The sequence below is a fragment of the Apodemus sylvaticus genome, chromosome 9 (assembly GCF_947179515.1).
Source record: "Apodemus sylvaticus chromosome 9, mApoSyl1.1, whole genome shotgun sequence".
NCBI lineage: Eukaryota > Metazoa > Chordata > Mammalia > Rodentia > Muridae > Apodemus > Apodemus sylvaticus.
Window position 1 is genome coordinate 8,314,072 of NC_067480.1, and position 20,665 is coordinate 8,334,736.

Below are 20,665 nucleotides of genomic sequence, written 5' to 3' on the forward strand. Positions count from 1 at the left end.
TTTCAAATAACCACACAAAGGTAGGTGTGTGAGAGCTTAGTTACAGTTTCCCAGTGCTGTAAGTGCCCTACACTTCTGCCGGTCAACTTCATATGGGCTTTTCATCCGTGTGGATGATTCTAGGCAGGAAGATAATGTCTCTGCTACTCTTCTATCACCCAGCAGGGTAGAAGAAATAGCTCCATGGATCTACCAGACAGGCAGACTTTTCAGATTTAGAAATACATATGTATATGTATGCATGTATATAACATACATGTATGTAACACATGTACATGCATATGCATATGTATGTGTATACATGCACGTAATATACACACATGTATACATGTATGTAACATATGTATATGTACACACATGTATGGAACAACATTTAATGAAGAAGGAAGCCATGAATCTTGAAGTGAGAGAGGAGGGGAATATGGAAGGGTTCGGAAAGGGGAAATGATGTAAGTAGACTATAATCTCAAAGACTAAAAGAACTTACAAAATGACTTACATAGTGCTTTTAGTCTCAAAAGAAAATTCACAAGTCTTGCCAAGTGCATGGGGCAATGCCCCGTGAGTACACTGAGGATCAGAACAAACTGAAGGCAGAGGGAGATTCCAGAGCCAGGTCAGTTCTGCTGCCGCCGCAGGGGAGATCATGCTGAGAGCTTCGAAGAAAGAGGTAGTTGTTCACTTGTGGCTAAAATACGGATTAAGAAACAGAAAACTATTGGCCAAAATCTCTTGGACATAGATGGAGAAATCCTAAACAAAACGTCATCAAGATTATTATCAAAATGAAACCAGCAATGTATAAGCAGAATTAATTTTGGGTCTGATATTTTCACATTTGTTGGCGCGCGCACACACACACACACACACACACACACAAAACCACAAAAAACCCCAAACCCAACCCAAAGCAAAAAACGTAAAACACCTCCTGTCTCCATGTTCTTAGCCTTGGTAGGTATTCCCACGGTTTAGTAGTCACAGCTCACAGTGGATTCTAGCCACCAATAAATGAAGACAGGCACACTAACGACGCAGACACCATGTATGGAAGCTTCCATTTGGCTTCGTGGATTCTTTGCAGTGTAGGCAGCCAGACTGTAAGGTGAAGGTACCCAAGTGCCCCAGAGAGAGCCCTCGGGAACGGAGCCTGTCACTGCCACCCAGCGCTACTTTCCCATGAACCACTTTGGTAACAAACCTACTCAAACCTGTGTGGTCTGAAACCCACCACCAACATCCAGTGGAAGCCATGACTGGGGTTTGACCCCAATATCATGGGAAACCTAGTTCAGTTCTGCCTCTTCAAGCTGCTAAAAAACCTAGAGCAGCCATGTCCGTCACACATGACCATCTTTGCTTTAGCCCCCTATATTTTGGAATAATTTGTTACACAGATTAAATAAGTAATAATAATAGTGTTAGTAATACCATTGATATCATAATAACATTATAATATTAAAATATATTAATTCTATATTTTATAATTATACTTATAGTTATTATATTTATATTATAGTATAATATATTTATAATTACATAATTATAATAAAATTAAAATATATTAATAGTACAATAAAAATAATAATAGTCTTTCTGTGGGCTTAAGTATTTTTCCTGAAGGATTTATGAGTGTTCAGACAAAGATTTTATTTCACGTGTTTCTGCTATGTTCCTCCTCATCTTCCTGTTCTCAGTTCCACCCCGGCCCTGCTACAGTTCTTTGGAACACCTCCCTCCCCTCCCCCGGTACAGGATGCTAGATCTGTGGTAGTTGCCTCTTCCAGAATTGCTTTTCTTAAGACGTCCTGGAGGGATTCTGATGAATAAAATGATCTTTATTTTCCTGTGTTTCAGTATTTCTTATTTGGGACTTCAGTACCTCAAACAGGTTAAAACAAACCCACATTATTTGAACAGCTAACTCTATTCTCCTTTTTGTTCCTGACATTAACAGAGGCATATACACACCAAGACACACACACACACACACACACACTAACACCCAGAGACACACAGACACACACAAACATACATACACACACATATACACTCATACATCAACACACAGACACACAGATATGCTGTTTATACCAACATACAGAGACACAGAGACACACTGATATACACACACAAATACACAGACACATCACACCCCCCCCCCCAACTTGCACACACTCATGCATGCAAACAAACACGCTGCAGAAACTCACAAAATAAAAACCTACTCTGTAGCATGGTTTGAAATTTAATTCAGAATTCCTCAAGGCAGGTGATCTGGGTAGCATGCTGTTGTCTTCTTGAGAACATCATTTCTCTTCATGAAGCACTCTCAGAGACTGGGACTATATCAGCTCTGGACACAGAACCCTTCTGCACCACGGTGGACATTGTGACATGCATCTCCATGCAGTTGCAGATGACGGCCAGCAGGTGGTGCTATCCTTGGACGCTAGAGCTATTCTCTCAAAGGCATTGTTCTGCCGCCGCTAGGCTCCTGAGAAACACAAGCTGGGACATCATAGGTTATTGCTGGCTGGAACACCATATTCCTATATTGAGCACAAGAGACCACCCCATGAAACTCTTTATTATTCTTACCTTGAGGAGGGTATTCATTCCATTAGTGTCTGTCTTCTTTATAGTGGCTTGGGGGAAAATGTCTTGTAAGTTTACCAGGAATGACTACTTCTCCTACAAACCATTAGATTTTAAGCTTCTAAACACAGTAAATTGTGGCTTTGAGCATTATTTTTAAGACAAACTTGTAGCATACCCCTGGCAAATGAATAAATATGATTTTATAACACAAACATATCTGCCTCACCTCTACCTATGTCCTTATTCTGTTTTACTCTTTTATCTAGTTTTTGCCCATTTAAAATCTGTTTTTCTCCTGCATCTAGTCATTTCTGCAACTCATCTCGAAAACGTTTATAAAGGGTGAGGTATCAGTAAGTTGAGCACACGTTCACATAGAGTGTCGGGCTATTAGTGGAAGGTATAACCCAGCATGAGGCACCGAGCTGGGGTTGTACTCCAGAAACTGACTCTGCCTGCTGCCATCTGGAAGAAATAAATGTAACAGAAAGAAAGTTGGTCACAATGTTAACTTGGAAAATCAGTGAATGTTTCAAAGCAAGACATGTTAATTGTAAGGGCAGGGACCAATGCAAATAAATATAAAACTGCTTTCATAGAAAAATTACAGGAGCCATGACCTATTCTTCATCTTCCCCTGTCTTAGTTCTATTCCTGCACAAACATCATGACCAAGAAGCAAGTTGGGGAGGAAAGGGTTTATTCAGCTTACACTTCCACGTTGCTGTTCATCACCAAAGGAAGTCAGGACAGGAACTCAAGCAGGTCAGGAAGCAGGAGCTGATGCAGAGGCCATGGAGGGATGTTTCTTACTGGCTTGCTTCCCCTGGCTTGCTAAGCCTGCATTCTTATAGAACCCAAGACTACCAGCCCAAGGGATGGCACCACCCACAAATGGGCCCTCTCACCCTTGATCACTAACTGTGAAAATGCCTTACAGTTGGATCTCATGGAGGCACTTCCTAAAGGGAGGCTCCTTTCTCTGTGATAACTCCAGCTTATGTCAAGTTGACACACAAAACCAGCCAGTACATCCCCCAAGTTGAACTTAGTGAGCTCCGTCTGTCAGCATGACTAAGAAATGGGAACTCATTTCAGCTTTCCTGGAGTTTCTTTCTGATCATACCCAGTGTACCTGGCCACCACGGGCAGTTTGCTAGTCTCCCTACCCCCCCAATCCAAGTTAGATGTGACATTTCTGATGATGTGGCTCAGAGGCTGGGCTCTTGTTCTCTCCCCACAGAGAGGAGACTCAGCACCCACCTAGCAAAGACCGCTGAGCCTCGACATCCCTCGCTCCAGTTCACCCCGGATGTTTACTGTGAAACGTAAGTGTAGAAGGCCAGAGGCTACCTGCCTCCATAGAGATCAATGTGGCGGTTCCTTGAAAAGCTAAAAAATAGATCTACCAAATAATCTGGCTTTACCACCTGTGCTGGCTAGTCTCATGTCAACTTGACACATGAACTAGAGTTATCTGAAAAGAAGAAACTTCAATTGAGAAAATGTCTCCATAAGATCCGGCCGTAAGTGGATCTTAATTAGTGGTTGACAGAGGAGGGTCCAGCCCATGTGGGTGGAGCCATCCCTGGGCTGGTGGTCCTGGGTTCTATAAGAAAGCAGGCTGAGCAAGCCATGAGAGGCGGGCCAGTAAACAGCACACTCTAAGGCCTCAGCATCATCTCCTGCCTCGAGGTTCCGGCCTGTTTGATTTCCTGTTCTGACTTCCTTTGATGATGGACAGCAATGTGGAAGTGCAGGTTAAATAACCATCTCCTCTCCTTGTTTTTTTTTTTTTTTTTTTTTTTTTTTTGGTCATGGGGTTCTGTTGCAGCAATAGAAACCCTAACTAAGACACCACTCTTGGGCATAACCCAAAGGACTCTGTGCCCTGCTTCAGAGACACCTGGTGATTTATGATCATTGCTGCTCTATTTATAAGAGCCCGGAAATGGAAACAGCCTAGACATCCACCAGTTGATTCACATGGGTCAATCTTAAATAGTCCCTTTAATACACTGCCTCCTGTCATTTAGTTCACTGAGATCGGTAGGGGTAGCTAAAGGGAGCCCTTTTTGGGTCAGAACAAACCTCAAAAAACTGGCCTCAGAGCAACCTGCATTCAAGTTAAATTGGGCCAGTGTCCTAGTTAGCTTTGACTTTTAACCTTGCTCAGCCTGAAAGGACGTGAGGCTGGAGTCTCAATGGACAGGTTGCCCCGGCTGCGGCCACGTGGCTGAGGATTGCTTTCATTCCTAACTGATGTAGGAGGAGCCCGCCCACTGTGGGCGGCACCATCCCTAGGCCAGGTGGTGTTGAGCTGGGTAAGAAAGCTCGCTAAGCACGAGCCCATGAGCCAGCCGAGCAGGCAGTGACCCTTTATGTTTTTCCGTTCCAAGCACCTGACAGAGTTTCTGCCTGACTTCGCTCAGTGATGGACGGTGCACTGTCCCTCCCTGTTACTGTTTTATCCCAACAGAAACCAGGCTACGCCAATCATTCTGTCGAGCAATTCTGTTCTGTAGAACATTTTAAAAGTAATACAATAATCACTTGATAATTACTGGAGACTAATAGGTTGGATATACATGCAAGGAGTCAGGAAAATGCAAATTATAGATAGGAGGAGAAAGTGAGTCAAGCGATCTTAAAGGGGACAAGCGGTCAGACTAACAGCTCAGTCCTTTAAGAAGCCCGTTACGTATTTTCAGAGAACGAATGGGAACCATATTTAAAGAAATAGAAAAAAATTGTCCTATTGGAAAAAATAGAGCAAGCATTTAGTAAAATGTAGAATACCAATAAAGACAGAAATGCACACACACACACACACACACACACACACATTCTATACAATCTGTTCCTCTAGAGAACCCCGACCAATACAGATTGACAACTGACTTCTTGTTAGCAACAACAGAAGCCAGAAAGCAACAGAAGAATGTATTCAAAAGTTCTAAAAGTTGAAAAAACAATGCTAAAGTTCTAAAAGTTGAAAAAACAAAGCTAACTATTATCCTAGCAAGACCTATAAAAAAGGAGGGGAAAAGTTGGAATGCCAAGATAAATAAAAGGTGACGGCATCTGTTGCTAGCAGGTTTACTTTATAAGAAATAATCGGCAGTTACTCTCTTCTCTTGCACTGCCTTGTATTGGCTGAGTCAACCATCTGTGAAACCTCCCAAGTTTGAGCCTCGACAGTTATTCAAAACAGCTTCTCCTCATACAATCCTGTGTATTTCTTCTCAGAATACCTTGTTTCAAAATCTTTGTAAAAAAAAAAAAAAGTCTGCGATATAATGTTTCCTGGGGGAATGGGAGCAGAGTCTACTCACTCCAGCGAGGCTGCTCATAACTGGGCTGCATGAGGACTCCACCCATGACGACTCCGCCCATCACGACTCCACCCAAGCCTGAGGTGTGAAGCAATGGCTTCACTTAGATTGCGCACAGGAGTGTGCATGGCAAGGTTTACGACATGAACATGGATGACAGGAAGCAGCGGCACTGCAAAGCACGCTGCATTATGGAAGCAACCGTAGGAAAGCTGCAACTTTCACTGCACTGCCCAGTTCCTCTCCTGTGGGATCTCCCAAGATCATTTGTAGTTCTTGGGGCCAAGAGGAGCGAATGGCTGAAACCCCGACCTGATATCCTCCTCTTCCTCTCCTTCCATTAGGAACTGTCAATCACACATCACTTCAGACCTTATTCACTATACAATTCTGCTTATTTCATGGCTACTGGGCCAGGGTTGCTTGTACTAAAGGTGACAATGCCACCCTAGGAGGAATAGGTCATATTAAAGCAATATGTAAGCATAGACACACTTCTTTATTGTGCATTTAGAAATTTGCGGCTTAGCTATATAAAGTCCCAACTTCTAAATTTTTAAAAGAAATATCCCTCGTGAAGTCTGCATGGAACAGCACTCTAAAATCAAACATGTAAATACATTTGCAAGCAAATATATGCAGATTCTTAATGAGTTGTAGCGATAGCTGTTTACTATTGTGTTGTTTAAGATGATTTAAATAGATATGACCTGGGAAATAAAATAATGAGATCATCACAGACCAAAACATTCACATGCTTCTTAGGTCTAGGAAAAACGATCTGTAAAGCCATAAACATACCCAGGTTCAAGCTCAGATAAAAACCTGGATTATATAAATATCAATGTCAAAACCCATCTCTTGCTTCTAGAGAATAAAAGATGATTTATTCTTAATCCAAAGGTGGGTGATCATGGTTTAGGAGCAGAGATTCATGCTACCCCAAACAATCCTGTCACACTAGAGAAATGGTTACCTGAGATCTTATTAGGTACAGAACAAAGACTATCCTAAGTCAAGACATTTGCCACTTTATTGGAGAATCTCAGGTACAGGTCATGGCTAAGTGGGGGCGCTGTATTCCAAGTTTTAAATGCTCTCCAGTTACATTCTGAGGCAGGGGTGGACAAAAGATGGTGGTTGGCTAAGAATACATTTGAATGGTTTTGATAGTCACAAAACCATTCAAACGGGGGTGGGCAGTCAGTGCTTTCAGAAAGACTAAAAATAGCCCAGAGAACTTGGCCCTGGTCTGCAACTTCTGACCCCATAACCAGGGAGTTTGGTTATTCAGCCTTGTAGGATCTTTAAGACAGGCAAGACTTTCTGATTCCTGGGAATTTGAGTTCAAGTAAGCGCAATGAATTTTTAATCACGTCCCAGGTTCCTTCAGGGGACTGTCTGAGAGGATATATCAGTTTTCTGCCTCTTTCCTAGGGTAGGAATTGAGCAACTCATGAGGGGATAGATTTTTAAGAAAGAAATTTCACTCGTTTCTTAAGAAATGAGTCAGCAATTGGCAGTAGCCTTCTGAACGAATTCCTTCTGTTTTGTGCTCCATTATCGACTTGGAGGAATCTTTTAAATTCAGTTAATGACTCTCTTCCTCATTGAAAACCTGTACATAAGGATCGCGTTGTATCGGCTTTCTACACATTGTAAATTCTCACGTTCATGATTAGTGTCATCAACACTGCTTCCAGGCTCTTGTGTCGTTGGCTCATTCTCTATCACTCAGAAGATACAAAGTAAGTGATCCTCTCAGAGGGGTGAATGCTCTGTGGGGATTCTGTTTGGTTGGAATTCCCACCAATAAACTTTGACTCCTTCATCACCAAAGCTCACTCCAGAATGGGTAACAGCTCACAAAGTGGGGAATCTGTAGTACATTGTGCAGCCTGTGGTCAGCCCCCACAGGTGACGGAGTATCAAGTGTCGTTTCCAGGTGCCTAAGCAGGTCTGAGCCTCTCCTAGGCAGCTCAGCTGGTTTCTGCTCCTTTCAGCCTGCTTGGCAGGATTGAGAATCTTTGGAGCTTCTCTTGTCTAAGAGTGACTCTCAGCAGTCTTTACTGTTGCTCTTGGGGCCCAGTAAATCTGTTCAGTTTTAGGGACTTCCTTAAGCTCTTCAGTGTGTGTGTGTGTGTGTGTGTGTGTGTGTGTGTATGCATATTCAGACCAACCTTAGGTGTTGCTCTTCTGAATATCTTGTTTGTTGTTTTGTAATTTTTCTTTTACTTTTGAGATTATAATATGATTACATCATTTCCCTTCCCTTTTCTTCCTACAAATCTCACATAAATCCTTTTGCCTTCTTCCAAATTCATATTCTCTCTTTTCATTAATTGTTGTTATATGCATGCCTGTTTATGTATATACATTTATATCATAAATATAACCTGTTCGGTCTGTATAATGTTACTTGTGTTTTCCGAGCTAGTCCTTTGGTATTGGATAACTATTTACTGTGCTCTTCCCTGGTGAAGACTAATTCTCCGACTTTTAACATTCCTTAAGTGCTGTAGTCCTTTGCGTGGGGCTGATGCCTTGCAAGTTTCTACTGTCTACTTTGGCATGACTGTCTTTCAGCAAAATCCCTGATCTTCTGGCTCTTACAATCTTTCTGCCTTCTCTATTGCAAGGTTCCCTGAGCCTTAGGTGCAGTAGTGTTTTGTAAATATATCCATCAGGAATGGGCTCTTGAGAATAGTTCTGTCACTAGCCTAGAGCTCTCCAAGAAGGCTGTACGGCTGGCCAACAAGCTCTGAAGAGCCACCTGTCTCCACTTAGCCAGCACTGGGGTGACAAACACAACCATGCTCAATTTTTTGACATGACTTTGAAGGTGGGGTAGGGGCATCAGATTAACATCCTTGTGCTTACACAAGCAAACACTTAACTGACAAAGCTCTCTCACAGGCCCTGTTTTTGGATTCTCAAACCTCCGCGAACTACTGCTAATTTACAGATAAGGGAATATTTATACTTTTATTTATATAACATAAAATTTCATCGCCACATGCCTTTGTCAATGATGTTACACTGCGTTTGCCTGTGTGATACATGTTACTTACTAACCTCATTGTTGTAACAAAATGCATGTTGAAAGTTTTAAAGAAAGATCTACTTATTTTGGCTTGAAGTTAGAGAGGATACAATCAGTCCATCATGGAGGGGATGGATCCAGGGTGGTGGTGTGCCTAATGACTTTGTATCCACGGTCAGGAAGCAGAGAGAGATGACCAGAGGTGCTCTTCTCCCATCTTTTATTCCGTCTAAGGCATCCTGCCTATGATCTGGTTCATTCAGGGTGGGTCTTCCTGCTTCAGTTAAATGACCTCACAGACATTCCCACAAGTGCCTACTAAGTTCTTTCCTCCAGCCAAATTGACAATGGAGATTAACCACCATGGGGGGAGGAAGCAATACTGATAACATTGCCTTTGACAAGATGTCGAGGAGAGGTTGTCTGCAAAGAATAAAGCCTATAGTGTTCTTCTAGTCCAGATTGGCTTTATGATCTTGTTTCGCTGTGGAGAGGTCATTTCTGGTAAGATAAACTGTATCCTCTGTACACCGTGCAGGCCTTTCCTTATCACCAGCACATCCATCTTGTACAATTGAAGCTCTGTACTAGCTAACCAATGCCCAGTGTCTTTGAGACTTGAGGGTCTCCTTCCTTCAGTCATGGCTAATGTTCTAGAGCACAGAATCAGAACAAAGCTGTTCTTCATTCTATGGACTCAGCATCTTCTTCTTCTTCCTCTTTCTCCTCCTTCCTCTCCTCCTCCTCCTCCTCTTCTTGTCAGTCGGACTTTTTCACAGAGAAATTCAGATATTCTGCCACATGCAGCTGCTTACATCTCTGTGCCCTAGTCAAGGCTTCAAAGAGAACCACAGTTCAGCCATATCTCTACTTAGGGTTACCCTAAGTTGTTCACTGATCAATTGCATGCCATTCTTTGTTGTTTGGTTTTCTTCTTCATCTTTTCAAACCAAAACTTTATGTCTTTTCAGTTTAGGGAAACCCTCCATCTTTTTGGCCAATCTCTTTGTCTAGCAGCTCCTTTACTTGTTAAGAAAGGACTTCCAGACCGTCTTAGTTATGGCCAACTGGCAGAAGTAAGAACGACAGAAAGGCTCGCACGCTGTACTAGGGCAGTTCAGACGGAGAATTCTAGCTACTTTGCTCATTAAATCATGGCATTTATGCTGCTTAGTGGGGCACACCTCTGATCCCAGCATTCAGGAGGCAGAGGCAGGCAGATCTCTGTGAGTCTGAGGTCCGCCTCGCTTTACAGAGGGAGCTCCAGGACAGCCAGGACTACACACAGACAAACCCTGTTTTTGAAAGCAAGCAGACAAAGAAACAAAAGCAAAGAATAAAGATATTTACATTTATAAAATTCAGTATCAAAACAGACAAAAATATACAAGAAAGATAGAAATCTAAAATGTTTTTACTTCTTTTTTAAAAAATTCATTTTACATACTGATCAAAGCCCACCCATCTCCTCTTAATCCCCCCCATAGCCTCTCCTCCCTCGCCCCTCCCCTTCTCCGCTGAGAAACGGGACCCCCCCCCCTCAACCCCTGTACCAACCTAATCTGGCACATCAAGTCACTGCAGGCCTGGCCACATCCTCTCCCACTGAGGCCAGATAAGGCAGCCTAGATAAAGGGACAGGATCCCCAGGCAGGCAACGGAGCCAGGGCCAGCTTCCCTTCCAATTGTTTGGGACCCACGTGAAGACCAAGCTGCACATCTGCTACATATGTGCAGGGGGCCTCGGTTCAGCCCATGCATGATCTTTGGTTTGTGGCTTGGTCTCTGGGGGCCCCCAAGGGTCCAGGTTGGTTGATTCCTGGTCTTCTTGTGGAGTTCCTATCCCCTTCTAGGACCCCAATCCTTCTACCAGCTCTTCCACAAGACTCCTCAAGCTCCAGTTACTGTTGGCTGTGGTTCTCTGCATCATCAGCTGCTTAGTGGAGCCTCTCAGAGGACGGTTATGCTAGGCTCCTGTCTGCAAGCATCACTAATAACGTCAGGAATTAGTGCTTGCCCACGGGATGGGTCTCAAGTTAGGCCAGTCATTGGTTGGCCATCCCCCCCTCTCCCCCCTCCCCCCCCCCCCCCCCGGGTCTCAGCTCCATCCCCTGTCCCTGCACTCCTTGTAGGCAGGACAAATTTTGGGGCAAAGATTTCCTGGGTAGGCTGGTGTTCTTATTCCTCCACAGGAAGTCCTGCTTGGCTACAGGAGATAGTTCCCTATCCCCAACTACTAGGAGCTTCAGCTAGTCACCCTCATAGACTCCCTGGAGTGTGTCCCATCTTAGGTCTCTGGCAAATCCCAGAGATGCGCCCCTCCCCCCTCTGTGCCCACACATCTAAATTTAAAGCAGACTACTTTCTGGTTGTCTGTATACACTTGCAGAACCGGGTGGTAAGCATTTTATTTTCGTGGGCAGCTTTTCCCTTAAATCTCCCCGCAGTATGATCGTGGAGTCAGCATTGTGACATGTAACCATATCACCACAGGGGCCTGTCCTTCTCACCAAATTATAATTTGTTACAGGAAGGCGCCATATTTTAATCATCTGCATACTTTCTCAACCAGATTGCGTTCCCTAATGCACTTAAAGTGAACAGTATGGATACTGTTTGGTAGTACTAGATATAATATGATTAAAAGTGATTTTTAGCACGCCTGTAATTCCAGCACTCTGGGAGGCAGAGGCAGAGGCAGAGGCAGGTGGATTTCTGAGTTCTAGGCCAGCCTGGTCTACAGAGTGAGTTCCAGGATAGCCAGGGCTATCCAGAAACCCTGTCTCGAAAAACCAAGTCAAAAAAAGCAAAAAACAAACAATAAAAAAGTGATTTTTATTTCTGGTTTCTGTGTTACTTGTTACTGTATACTGATGGCTGAAAATAAAGTGTCCTATCACACAGCATATGCCCTATATAAGAGTTCATGGACAATTATAGTCAATTCTGCCATCCACTTGTAGGCTGTTTATCACATTAGCAGTTTGTATCAAAGCCAAAGGGCTTCCTACAGTGTAAAGGCAATTTAAGATAGTAACTAAGTATGTCAGAGCAAGGTTTTGTCTGTATACTATCAGTTATATATCAGTTTTCCCGAAGGAGTAAGCAGTCAATTGGTGGCACAGAAATGTAAGCAGTTGCTGTTTAAATTTTAATCATGTTGGATCATCTAAAGCTTCCTAAATCATCTTTATTTAAAACATTTGCTCCAACAGTATGGATATGGCTATTTTATATTGATTGTGTTTATGCTTAATATTTCTGGAGACTCACTTATTTTAAAAAGTTAAAGTGCTCATGTTATCTGTAAATCACAGTTGGTGGTCTTATATGCCCAATATATATGATTTCGTAATTTCTTTAAGCAAACTACACAAGCCCCGGTTCGACCGGCACTCCCAACTTTATGAGCTGCCCCTGCCCCAGGGTGACCTGGGTACTTCCACTTCTGCGCAGTGGTGGAGAGGTACTCTTGCTCTATGGTCTCATCGTCAGAGCATTAGGTAGTCTGAATATCAGGAAAGGGGAGGGATGCCTGAGCCCCAGAACGATGGGCAGATTGGGCTGGTTGGATGAGCGGGAGATTATAACTCTCTTGAGTGTCAAGTTTATAGGAGAAACGGAGCAGATTTCCCTCAGGAAGTACAACTACCACAGTTTCACACCAAATGGGCATGCCAGCCAATCTTGCCTTTGCTCTAGGCTGGTGCTCTCTTTTCCAGAATGGTCAAGTCACAACTTCTGGATTTTGCTGGTTTCTTGAATCAGTTATTACAGAGCAACAGTCTTGTTTCTTACAACAGCGATGGACTGTAACCTGGAATTATGAGCTAACAAAGTTTCCACCCCTGAGTCGCCTCTTGCCTGGGTGTTTCTGTCACAGCAGCGGACACGGAGGGAGAGGTGTGTGGGCGGTCAGAGCAGCGCTTGTGAGACTGAAGCTGCTCACGCCTCAATAATCTGTTTACTACCAGTGCGAGCAACGCTGCTACCTAGGTATCCTACCTGTTGTTTATTTTCCTGATGAATTCCTGTGCATCTCCCCTCTGTACACACTGCCATACAATGCTTTTGTGACTCAATTATCATTCCTTTTTGAGATGAATTTTCTGGATCATAGTTTAGCTGTGTGATTCTTTTTTCAGAAGCACAACCAGGTTTCCCAAGTATTTAAAGCTCGCCTCACTCCCACGGCCGGCAGGGGAGTCCATTGTTCCATACCTCACAACAGTTGTCTGCTGGCACTGTCCTTACAGTTAGCTGCTGTAGTTAGAAGGAGAATTCCATTATAATTCCAGTTTTAATTTTCCTAAAGGAGATTATTTTGAGTGTATTGACTTAGAAAAAAAATCTCTCTGAGGTGTTTTCTATGTATCGCTACTGTTTGTTGTTTAATCCTTCTTAATCTCTACGTTTTGCTATTTTCCCCACCCTTTATTATGTCTATCCTGTTGCCTAATCTTACTGGTCTTCACCATTAAATGCTTTCCTGACAGTTCTGCAGCGAGTTTGCCATACATCAAATTCCTACGTGACAATTTGGTCATTCAGCTCTGAGTGTTCTAGAAGTCTTGTTGGTATTTCATTTTTGATCTATACATGATTTATAATTTTTATTTTTCCATACATAAAAAGTTAATTTATTTTGGGGATATTTCTTTTTTTCTTTTCTTTTCTTTTTTTGGTTTTTTAGATTTTGTTTTTTTTCCAGACAGGGTTTCTCTGTATAGCCCTGGCTGTCCTGGAACTCACTCTGTAGACCAGGCTGGCCTCAAACTCAGAAATCCGCCTGCCTCTGCCTCCCCGAGTGCTGGGATTACAGGCGTGCGCCACCACTATCCAGCTTGGGGGATATTTCTAAGTCCATTGTATTTGCATGTCAAGGATCCTACTCAACTCCCCAGGTTCTCTGCTCTTCAGGTTTCAAAGCCTCCAGTGTGGGATAAAATGTCAACATTCTAGAAATTCTCTGGGGAGAATACGCTCTAATGGTTCACTGTTTTCTATATATTGTTGTTGCATATGTATTCTATCCCACGCTGTTCAAAAAACGCTCACTCCATCTTTGCCGGTGATCTTCTCACGCCTCTCCCTGTGGCTTGTTTACTCCCTGGTGGCTCTGGGGATGTAGACTCAGGCCAGTTCTCCTGTACTTTCCTGGAGTCACAGACAGCCCTCCATACTGGAGTGCAAAGCAGCTGTGCTTTCCTTTGGTGGTATTCAGGTTTATTTATTTATTTTCCATCATCTCTTGGGGTTCAAAGTTTCTTTTTTTTAAAAATTAGGATATGTACTTTATTTACATTTTAAATGTTGTCCCCCTTCCTGGTTGCCCCCTCCCCTGAAAATCCCATAAGCAATCTCCTCTTCCTCAATTAACCCTCCCACGATTCCCTGTAACCCTCTACACTACAGCATTAAGTCTTTCCAGGACCAAGGGCCTCTCCTCCCTTTGATGTTCAACAAGGCCATCCTCTGCTGCCTATTGTCTGGAGCCATGGGTAACTCCATGTGTACTATCTGGTTGATGGTTTTGTCTCTGGGAACTCTGGGAGTACCAGGTGACTCACATTGTTGTTCCTCCTGTGGCGCTGCAAACCCCTTCAGCTCCTTGGGTCTTTCTCTAGCTCCTCCATTGGGGACCCTATGCTCAGAGAGTATCCCCCTCTGTATTTGTCATGTTCTAGCAGAGCCTCCCAGGTAACAGCTATATCTGGCTCCAGTCAGCAAGCACTTGTGGGCATTGATAATAGTGTCTGGTTTTCTAACTGTATATGGGATGGATCCCTGGGTCGGGTAGTCTCTGGATGGTCTTTCCCTCAGACTCTGCTCCACCCTTTGTCACACCAGTTAGAATGGCAAAGATTAAAAAAATCAGGAGACAGCAGGTGCTGGCGAGGATGAGGAGAAAGAGGAACACTCCTCCACTGCTGGTGGGATTGCACTCTGGAAATTAGTTTGGTGGTTCCTCAGAAAACTGGGCAGAGTACTACCAGAGGACCCTGCTATACCACTCCTGGGCATATACCCAGAGGATTCTCCAGCATGTAATAAGGACACATGCTCCACTATTCTCATTGCAACCCTATTTATAATAGCCAGAAGCTGGAAAGAACCCAGATGTCCCTCATTGGAGGAATGGATACAGAAAATGTGGTATATATACACAATGGAGTACTAGTCAGTCATTAAAAACAATGAATTCGTGAAATTCTTAGACAAATGGATGGAACTGGAAAATATCATCCTGAGTGAGGTAACCTAATCACAAAAGAACACTCATTGCATGCACTCACTGATAAGTGGATATTAGCCCAGCAGCTTGGAATACCCAAGGCACATTTCACATATCAAATGATGACCAAGAAGGAGGAAGAAAAAAGTATGGATACTTGGGTTCTTTGTAGAAAGGGGAACAAAATACCCACAGAAGGAGATACAGAGACAAAGGGTTCAAGGTTTCTGATTTAATTCCACAACATTGCCTTTAGACACTGGGCCCCAAAGCTTCTGCTTGTCACCAACTTCACCAGCACTGAAGGATTACTAATTATTTTAAATTAAAAAAGCATTATATTTCTTCTTTTAGAATTTTGTGATTGTATACTGTGCATACTGATCAAACACATACCTGCCCCCTCCAAGTCCACCCAGTAATGAATAATTTTTCCACTTGGATGCTGGGGCCCAGCAACTGGGCATCGTAACCCCCACTTCTATGTGAAGCAACTGATACACCTAGAAGCTAAGGCCTGGCACAATGTCAGAGACATAGCCTGGGGCGGGGTCAGTATTAAAGTAAGGGGCCTGGCTTGTACAAGGCCCAGGTGTATCATGCCACAGAGGAGCCTACGTGGGAGCCACCCCCTCCCCCACCCCAGGCACACGTGAGAAAGCAGAGAGGAGCAAGGCACTGGCTGGAAGACAGACCTTATTTTCAGGGCTTGGCAGGGTCAGTACTGGGGAAGGAGCAGGTAAGCTCCGAATGGAACGGCTGGTGGATTCATGTGCCTAGAGCTTATTGTTATTCCTTTCCTCTGTTTTAGAGGACGGAAATTAATTTTCATCATTTTTCTGGCATTTGAATATATTTAAGAGTAAATATCATTTGATATGAAAGTCACATCTTTGTAAGTAAAATCTAAAATCATGCTTTTCTTTTGTCCACTTCAGATTAAATCTTCAAGATAAGGCCTTGGGAGCTGTCGGAACCATTGTGGCCACCTTGCAGGACAGAAGAGAGACTGTAGATACGGCTTCAGACCTTCCTCTAAAGGGTAAGCCAAGGGTGCTAGAGGAGGAGCGGGGTCCTAGGGATAGCTGACATCAACAGTAACTGTGGTTTTCTATTTTGTCTCAGTATTCAAAGGGGTATTTTATTTACCTAAAAAAGAGATCAGTTCAATCTTAGATAGACTTCACTCACTTAAAGTTCTATTTCCATCTAGACCCGAAAGTTCAGGGACTTCCCCATGTTTGAGGATTTCTAGTGAATCAAAGGAAATTTAAAATTTACAGATTCTATTAACATAAGAATATCAGTTTTATGACATATTCTCATTCAGAAAAGTATACAAAGGCTATTGCTTGGCAGTAAACTAAAAGGGAAATAAATCAATTTACATATTATGTTGTGATTTCCACGTAGAATAAAAAACATTTCACATATTCGATAAACAAAAACAACAACAGCAAAACTGCTGGCTTCATTTTGATTTTCTCCCTACATTTGAAATTGTTGGGGTGTTGCTAGACACAGATGTCTGCCCCGCCCCCTTCTCACAAGTCAGCACACAGCCTGCCTGTTACTATCCTTAGGAGGAATAAAATCAGACACCCTTACACTGCAGGAAGCCTTAGCGTGAAGTTCTAGGTTCCATTTTCAACCAAATACTATATTAGAAGATTTAGGAGGCCTGGCCTTGTTGAAAGAGGTGTGTTGCTGGGATAGACTTTGAAGTTTCAAAAGCCTACTCCAGGTCCAACCTCTCTCTCTCTCTCTGCCTCCTGCTTGTGGAAGAGATGTGCGCTCTCAGCTACTGTTCTAGCACCATGCCTGCCTGCCTGCTGCCGTGCTCCCTGACATGACTGCTGTGGACTCACCCTGTGAAACCATAAGCAAACCCCAATTAAATGCTTTGTTTTATAAGTCGCCTTGGTCACGGTGTCGCCTCACAGCAACAGAACAGTAACCGGGGCAGAGGTTGATGTGCATTATTGATTAGTGTGCAGTCATGTGCATCCTGGACTTATAACTATAAACCCATTTTGCTAAGCTCTTCTAGTAGGTGTTTTCCAAACATTTATTCTACTTCTGAATATCAGGGAATTTGGATCAAAACCACAAAGTAACCTTCTGGATAAAAATATATATTCTATGTATGTAAATGTTTAGGTCAATCAGATATTGTGGGACATAAAACCAGGCCAGGAAGTCTGGTAAGGTAGAGCAGGTCGAGACCCGGAGACTCGGTGGGCACACACCTGAGGCTTAGGTGACTCCCAGCTCCCTGCCAGACTCCTGACTTAGAACACCTGCCATGCTTCTCACACAAAAGAGAGGTGACCACAGGTCACATAGACTCAAACAGAGATCTCCATGCTGAGGAGGAGGCACCTAGAGGCCTGGAAGGTGTAGCCAATAAGGTTTCCTTCCCAGTCATTCCTCCTTGCCAAAGGTATTTAATCTCAGGCCCACCCTGAGACAGGGGTATGGTTTGATGCATCCACTTTCTACCATAGAAATAAACGATGCCGAACCACTGACTGCCTCTTTTCATCGAGATCCACTGTGGGGAACCACGGAGAAGGTCTTTGCCTAGAGAGCCGAAGTCTAGTTTCCCCTGGAAGGCCTCTCTGCACTCTTAACCACAACTGCCACCAAGCCTGTCACCTTCAAGCCAAGGACTCTTCCCTGAGGGACCAGCCAGATCTCCCCTCCCCTCCCCAGGCTAGACCCAGCCCTTGGGCCTCCATGTTCTCAGCTCTTCCATGACTCCCAGAAGCACCTGGGTGTCCTAGGATCTGAGAACCCACAGCCCTTGCCCCTGGCCATGCATGCCCAGGGTGCCCTAAGCCAGCTCTGGCCTTCCCACAGCTCAGACTGAGTCCCCCGCCCGCCCCCGACTCCCCAGCAGTGCCTAGGCATTTCCCGATGGGCCCAGCATCCGCCTGCCCCCAGCGGGGTAAGCTCAGTCAAACTCTCCTAGTCCCACTTCCTAGCAGCCATGCCCAGTGGCAGAGCGGACAAGGACCTACAACCCTACAATACTTCATCTATTTAACGGATGCCATACTTCATACATACATACATTTAAAGTATTTCACCTTATTGAATCCATACACGACTCTTGCTATCATCCATTTACAAGTAAACTGAAACTCGAATGAGTGTTGGAAAGAGAGGCAGAGAACCAGACCCCCAGGCTCCTTGGTACCTTTCTGCTTTCCTGATCCTCCTACTGAGGACTGTGTAGGAGACAGAAATTACTCCTCTCCACGCCCCTCAAGTCTCCAGTCCTTACAGGGATCACTGGGAGGCCTACTCATTGGCCAGATCCAGTCTTTAGAATAATTGTTCATGCCTGGGAAATTGCCAGGCTCAAAGCCTTTTCAGCCAACGAGGGACAGCACACTGTCATCACCTACTCTGATGAGCTGCTGCACACCCTTCCCGAGGCTAGGAGGTGGTGCCTGGACCTGCTTAGTTTGAAGCTGCCCTTGTTTTCCTGCTTCCCTAGCCTCTTTTATCCCCGCCTCTCTCTAAGTTAGCCCCACCCCACTCTCAAGGATAGCCCAGCCCCTCTCTCTAGGTTAGCTCCACCCCTCTAGGTTAGCCCTGCATCTCCTGTCTTCAAGACAAAGCCGATCAATTGAGTTGCGTTTGAAAACTCCGTAGGTGAATCTGTTTTCTCTCTTTCCTCTTTCCCTAAAGTCTGGTGTCTTGTGGAGGCCTCTGGTCTGCTTATGGGAACTATGATAATGCAGTTATGTTCATTTTTAGCATAAGTATGTTGAGTTAAATTATTATTTAGATAACATGAATTAGCGACATGGGTTTCATCATTTAGTTTATATGTAGAAGAAAACATATATGACTCCAAGTACGGCAATGATGATAGATATTACTCTGAAAGAGGAGATAGCATGGAGTAGAAGAAAACACTCCCGGGGGCTGGAGAGATGGCTCAGTGGTTAAGAGCACTGACTGCTCTTGCAAAGGTCCTGAGTTCAAATCCCAGCAACCACATGGTGGCTCACCACCATCTGTAATGAGATCTGACACCCTCTTCTGGTGTGTCTGAGGACAGCTACAGTGTACTTATTTATAATAATAAATACATCTTTGGGCCAGAGCGAGCAGAGGTCCTGAATTCAATTCCCAGCAACCACATGATGGCTCACAACCATCTGTACAGCTACAGTGTACTCATATACATAAAAAAAAAAAGAAAACACTCCCTAAACTTACACCCAATAAAGAACGCAATGAGACATACGCAGAGAAGTCTTATGGTTAAACAGTAAAAGAATGCATAGCTGATTATAAAATGGGACAAAACCTTTTGCAGATACCTCACCAAAGAGATCTATCTATCTATCTATCTATCTATCTATCTATCTATCTATCTATCTATCTATCATCTATCTATCTCACATATATATGCATGTATATATGTATATGTAAAATGTATATATACATATATATGATATATATATATATAGTATATATAATAAAGCATAAAACTATTCTTGTGACATGTAATCATGGAAATGCAAATTAATACAATAAATACAGCTTTCTGGACCTGACAACTAGGAGGCACCATCACGTGTGTTGAAATTCGCCACAAGGGCTGAAAGATTTGCTGCAAGGAGCTCCAGAGACAGGACATTTCCCATCTGCTGCTGGCCAAGCTGTACAGGTTTCTGGCTGGATGAACCAGCTCCACCTTCCATCAAGTTGTGGTAAAAAGATTATTTATGAATCACCCTAATCGTCCAGCTCTGTCCCTGTCCCAGATGTCCAAAAGACAAAGCTTCCAAGCAGAGAGAACAGAACAGCTGCGGTTGTGGGAGTGGTCCCAGATGATGTGCAGATTCTGGAGGCTCCAAAGCTGAAGCTGTATGCACTGCGAGTGAGCAGCTGCACCCAAAGTTGCATTCTCAAGGCTGCGGGTAAGGGCCTTGCCTCTGACCTGCTGTTCCTGGAGCCTCCCAAGGGCTGTGACACTGTGCTCCTGTTTGTTCTCCAAAGGGCTGAGAGGTATATTTCGGCAAGGCCCTGGGAAGCTCACACAGCACAACAAAGCCAATGTCCACTCCCAGAGCTGGAAGTTGGAACACGCTAGAGGCCAAAGGGCCAGCTATGGCTACAAAAACTAACTCTGGAGCTTACTGTTACTAAAAACACCCAAAACTCTGGATATTGAAAATCAAACGAAGAACGATTATACTGCACATTCATTAGAATGGACAACACTCGGATACTGACAACATAAAAATGGATGAGACTACTAACAGTTAGGATTCTCATCAGTTGATTATGAAATAAAAATGGCACAGTCACACTGAAGACAACTTAGATGTTTCCTGGCGAGCAAAATACATTGCACACTTAAATCAATCCAGCAGTAAATACATTGGTATTTACCTATATATGGGTTCCAAATGAAAGTCCATGGAA

The 20,665-nt window shown here is 43.7% G+C and overlaps 1 pseudogene; it reads left to right on the forward strand.

Annotated features, from left to right (window-relative positions):
- LOC127692765 (60S ribosomal protein L18-like) overlaps positions 1-20,364 on the forward strand; it is a 33,214-nt pseudogene extending 12,850 nt beyond the window's left edge.
- Positions 20,365-20,665: the final 301 nt, after the last annotated feature.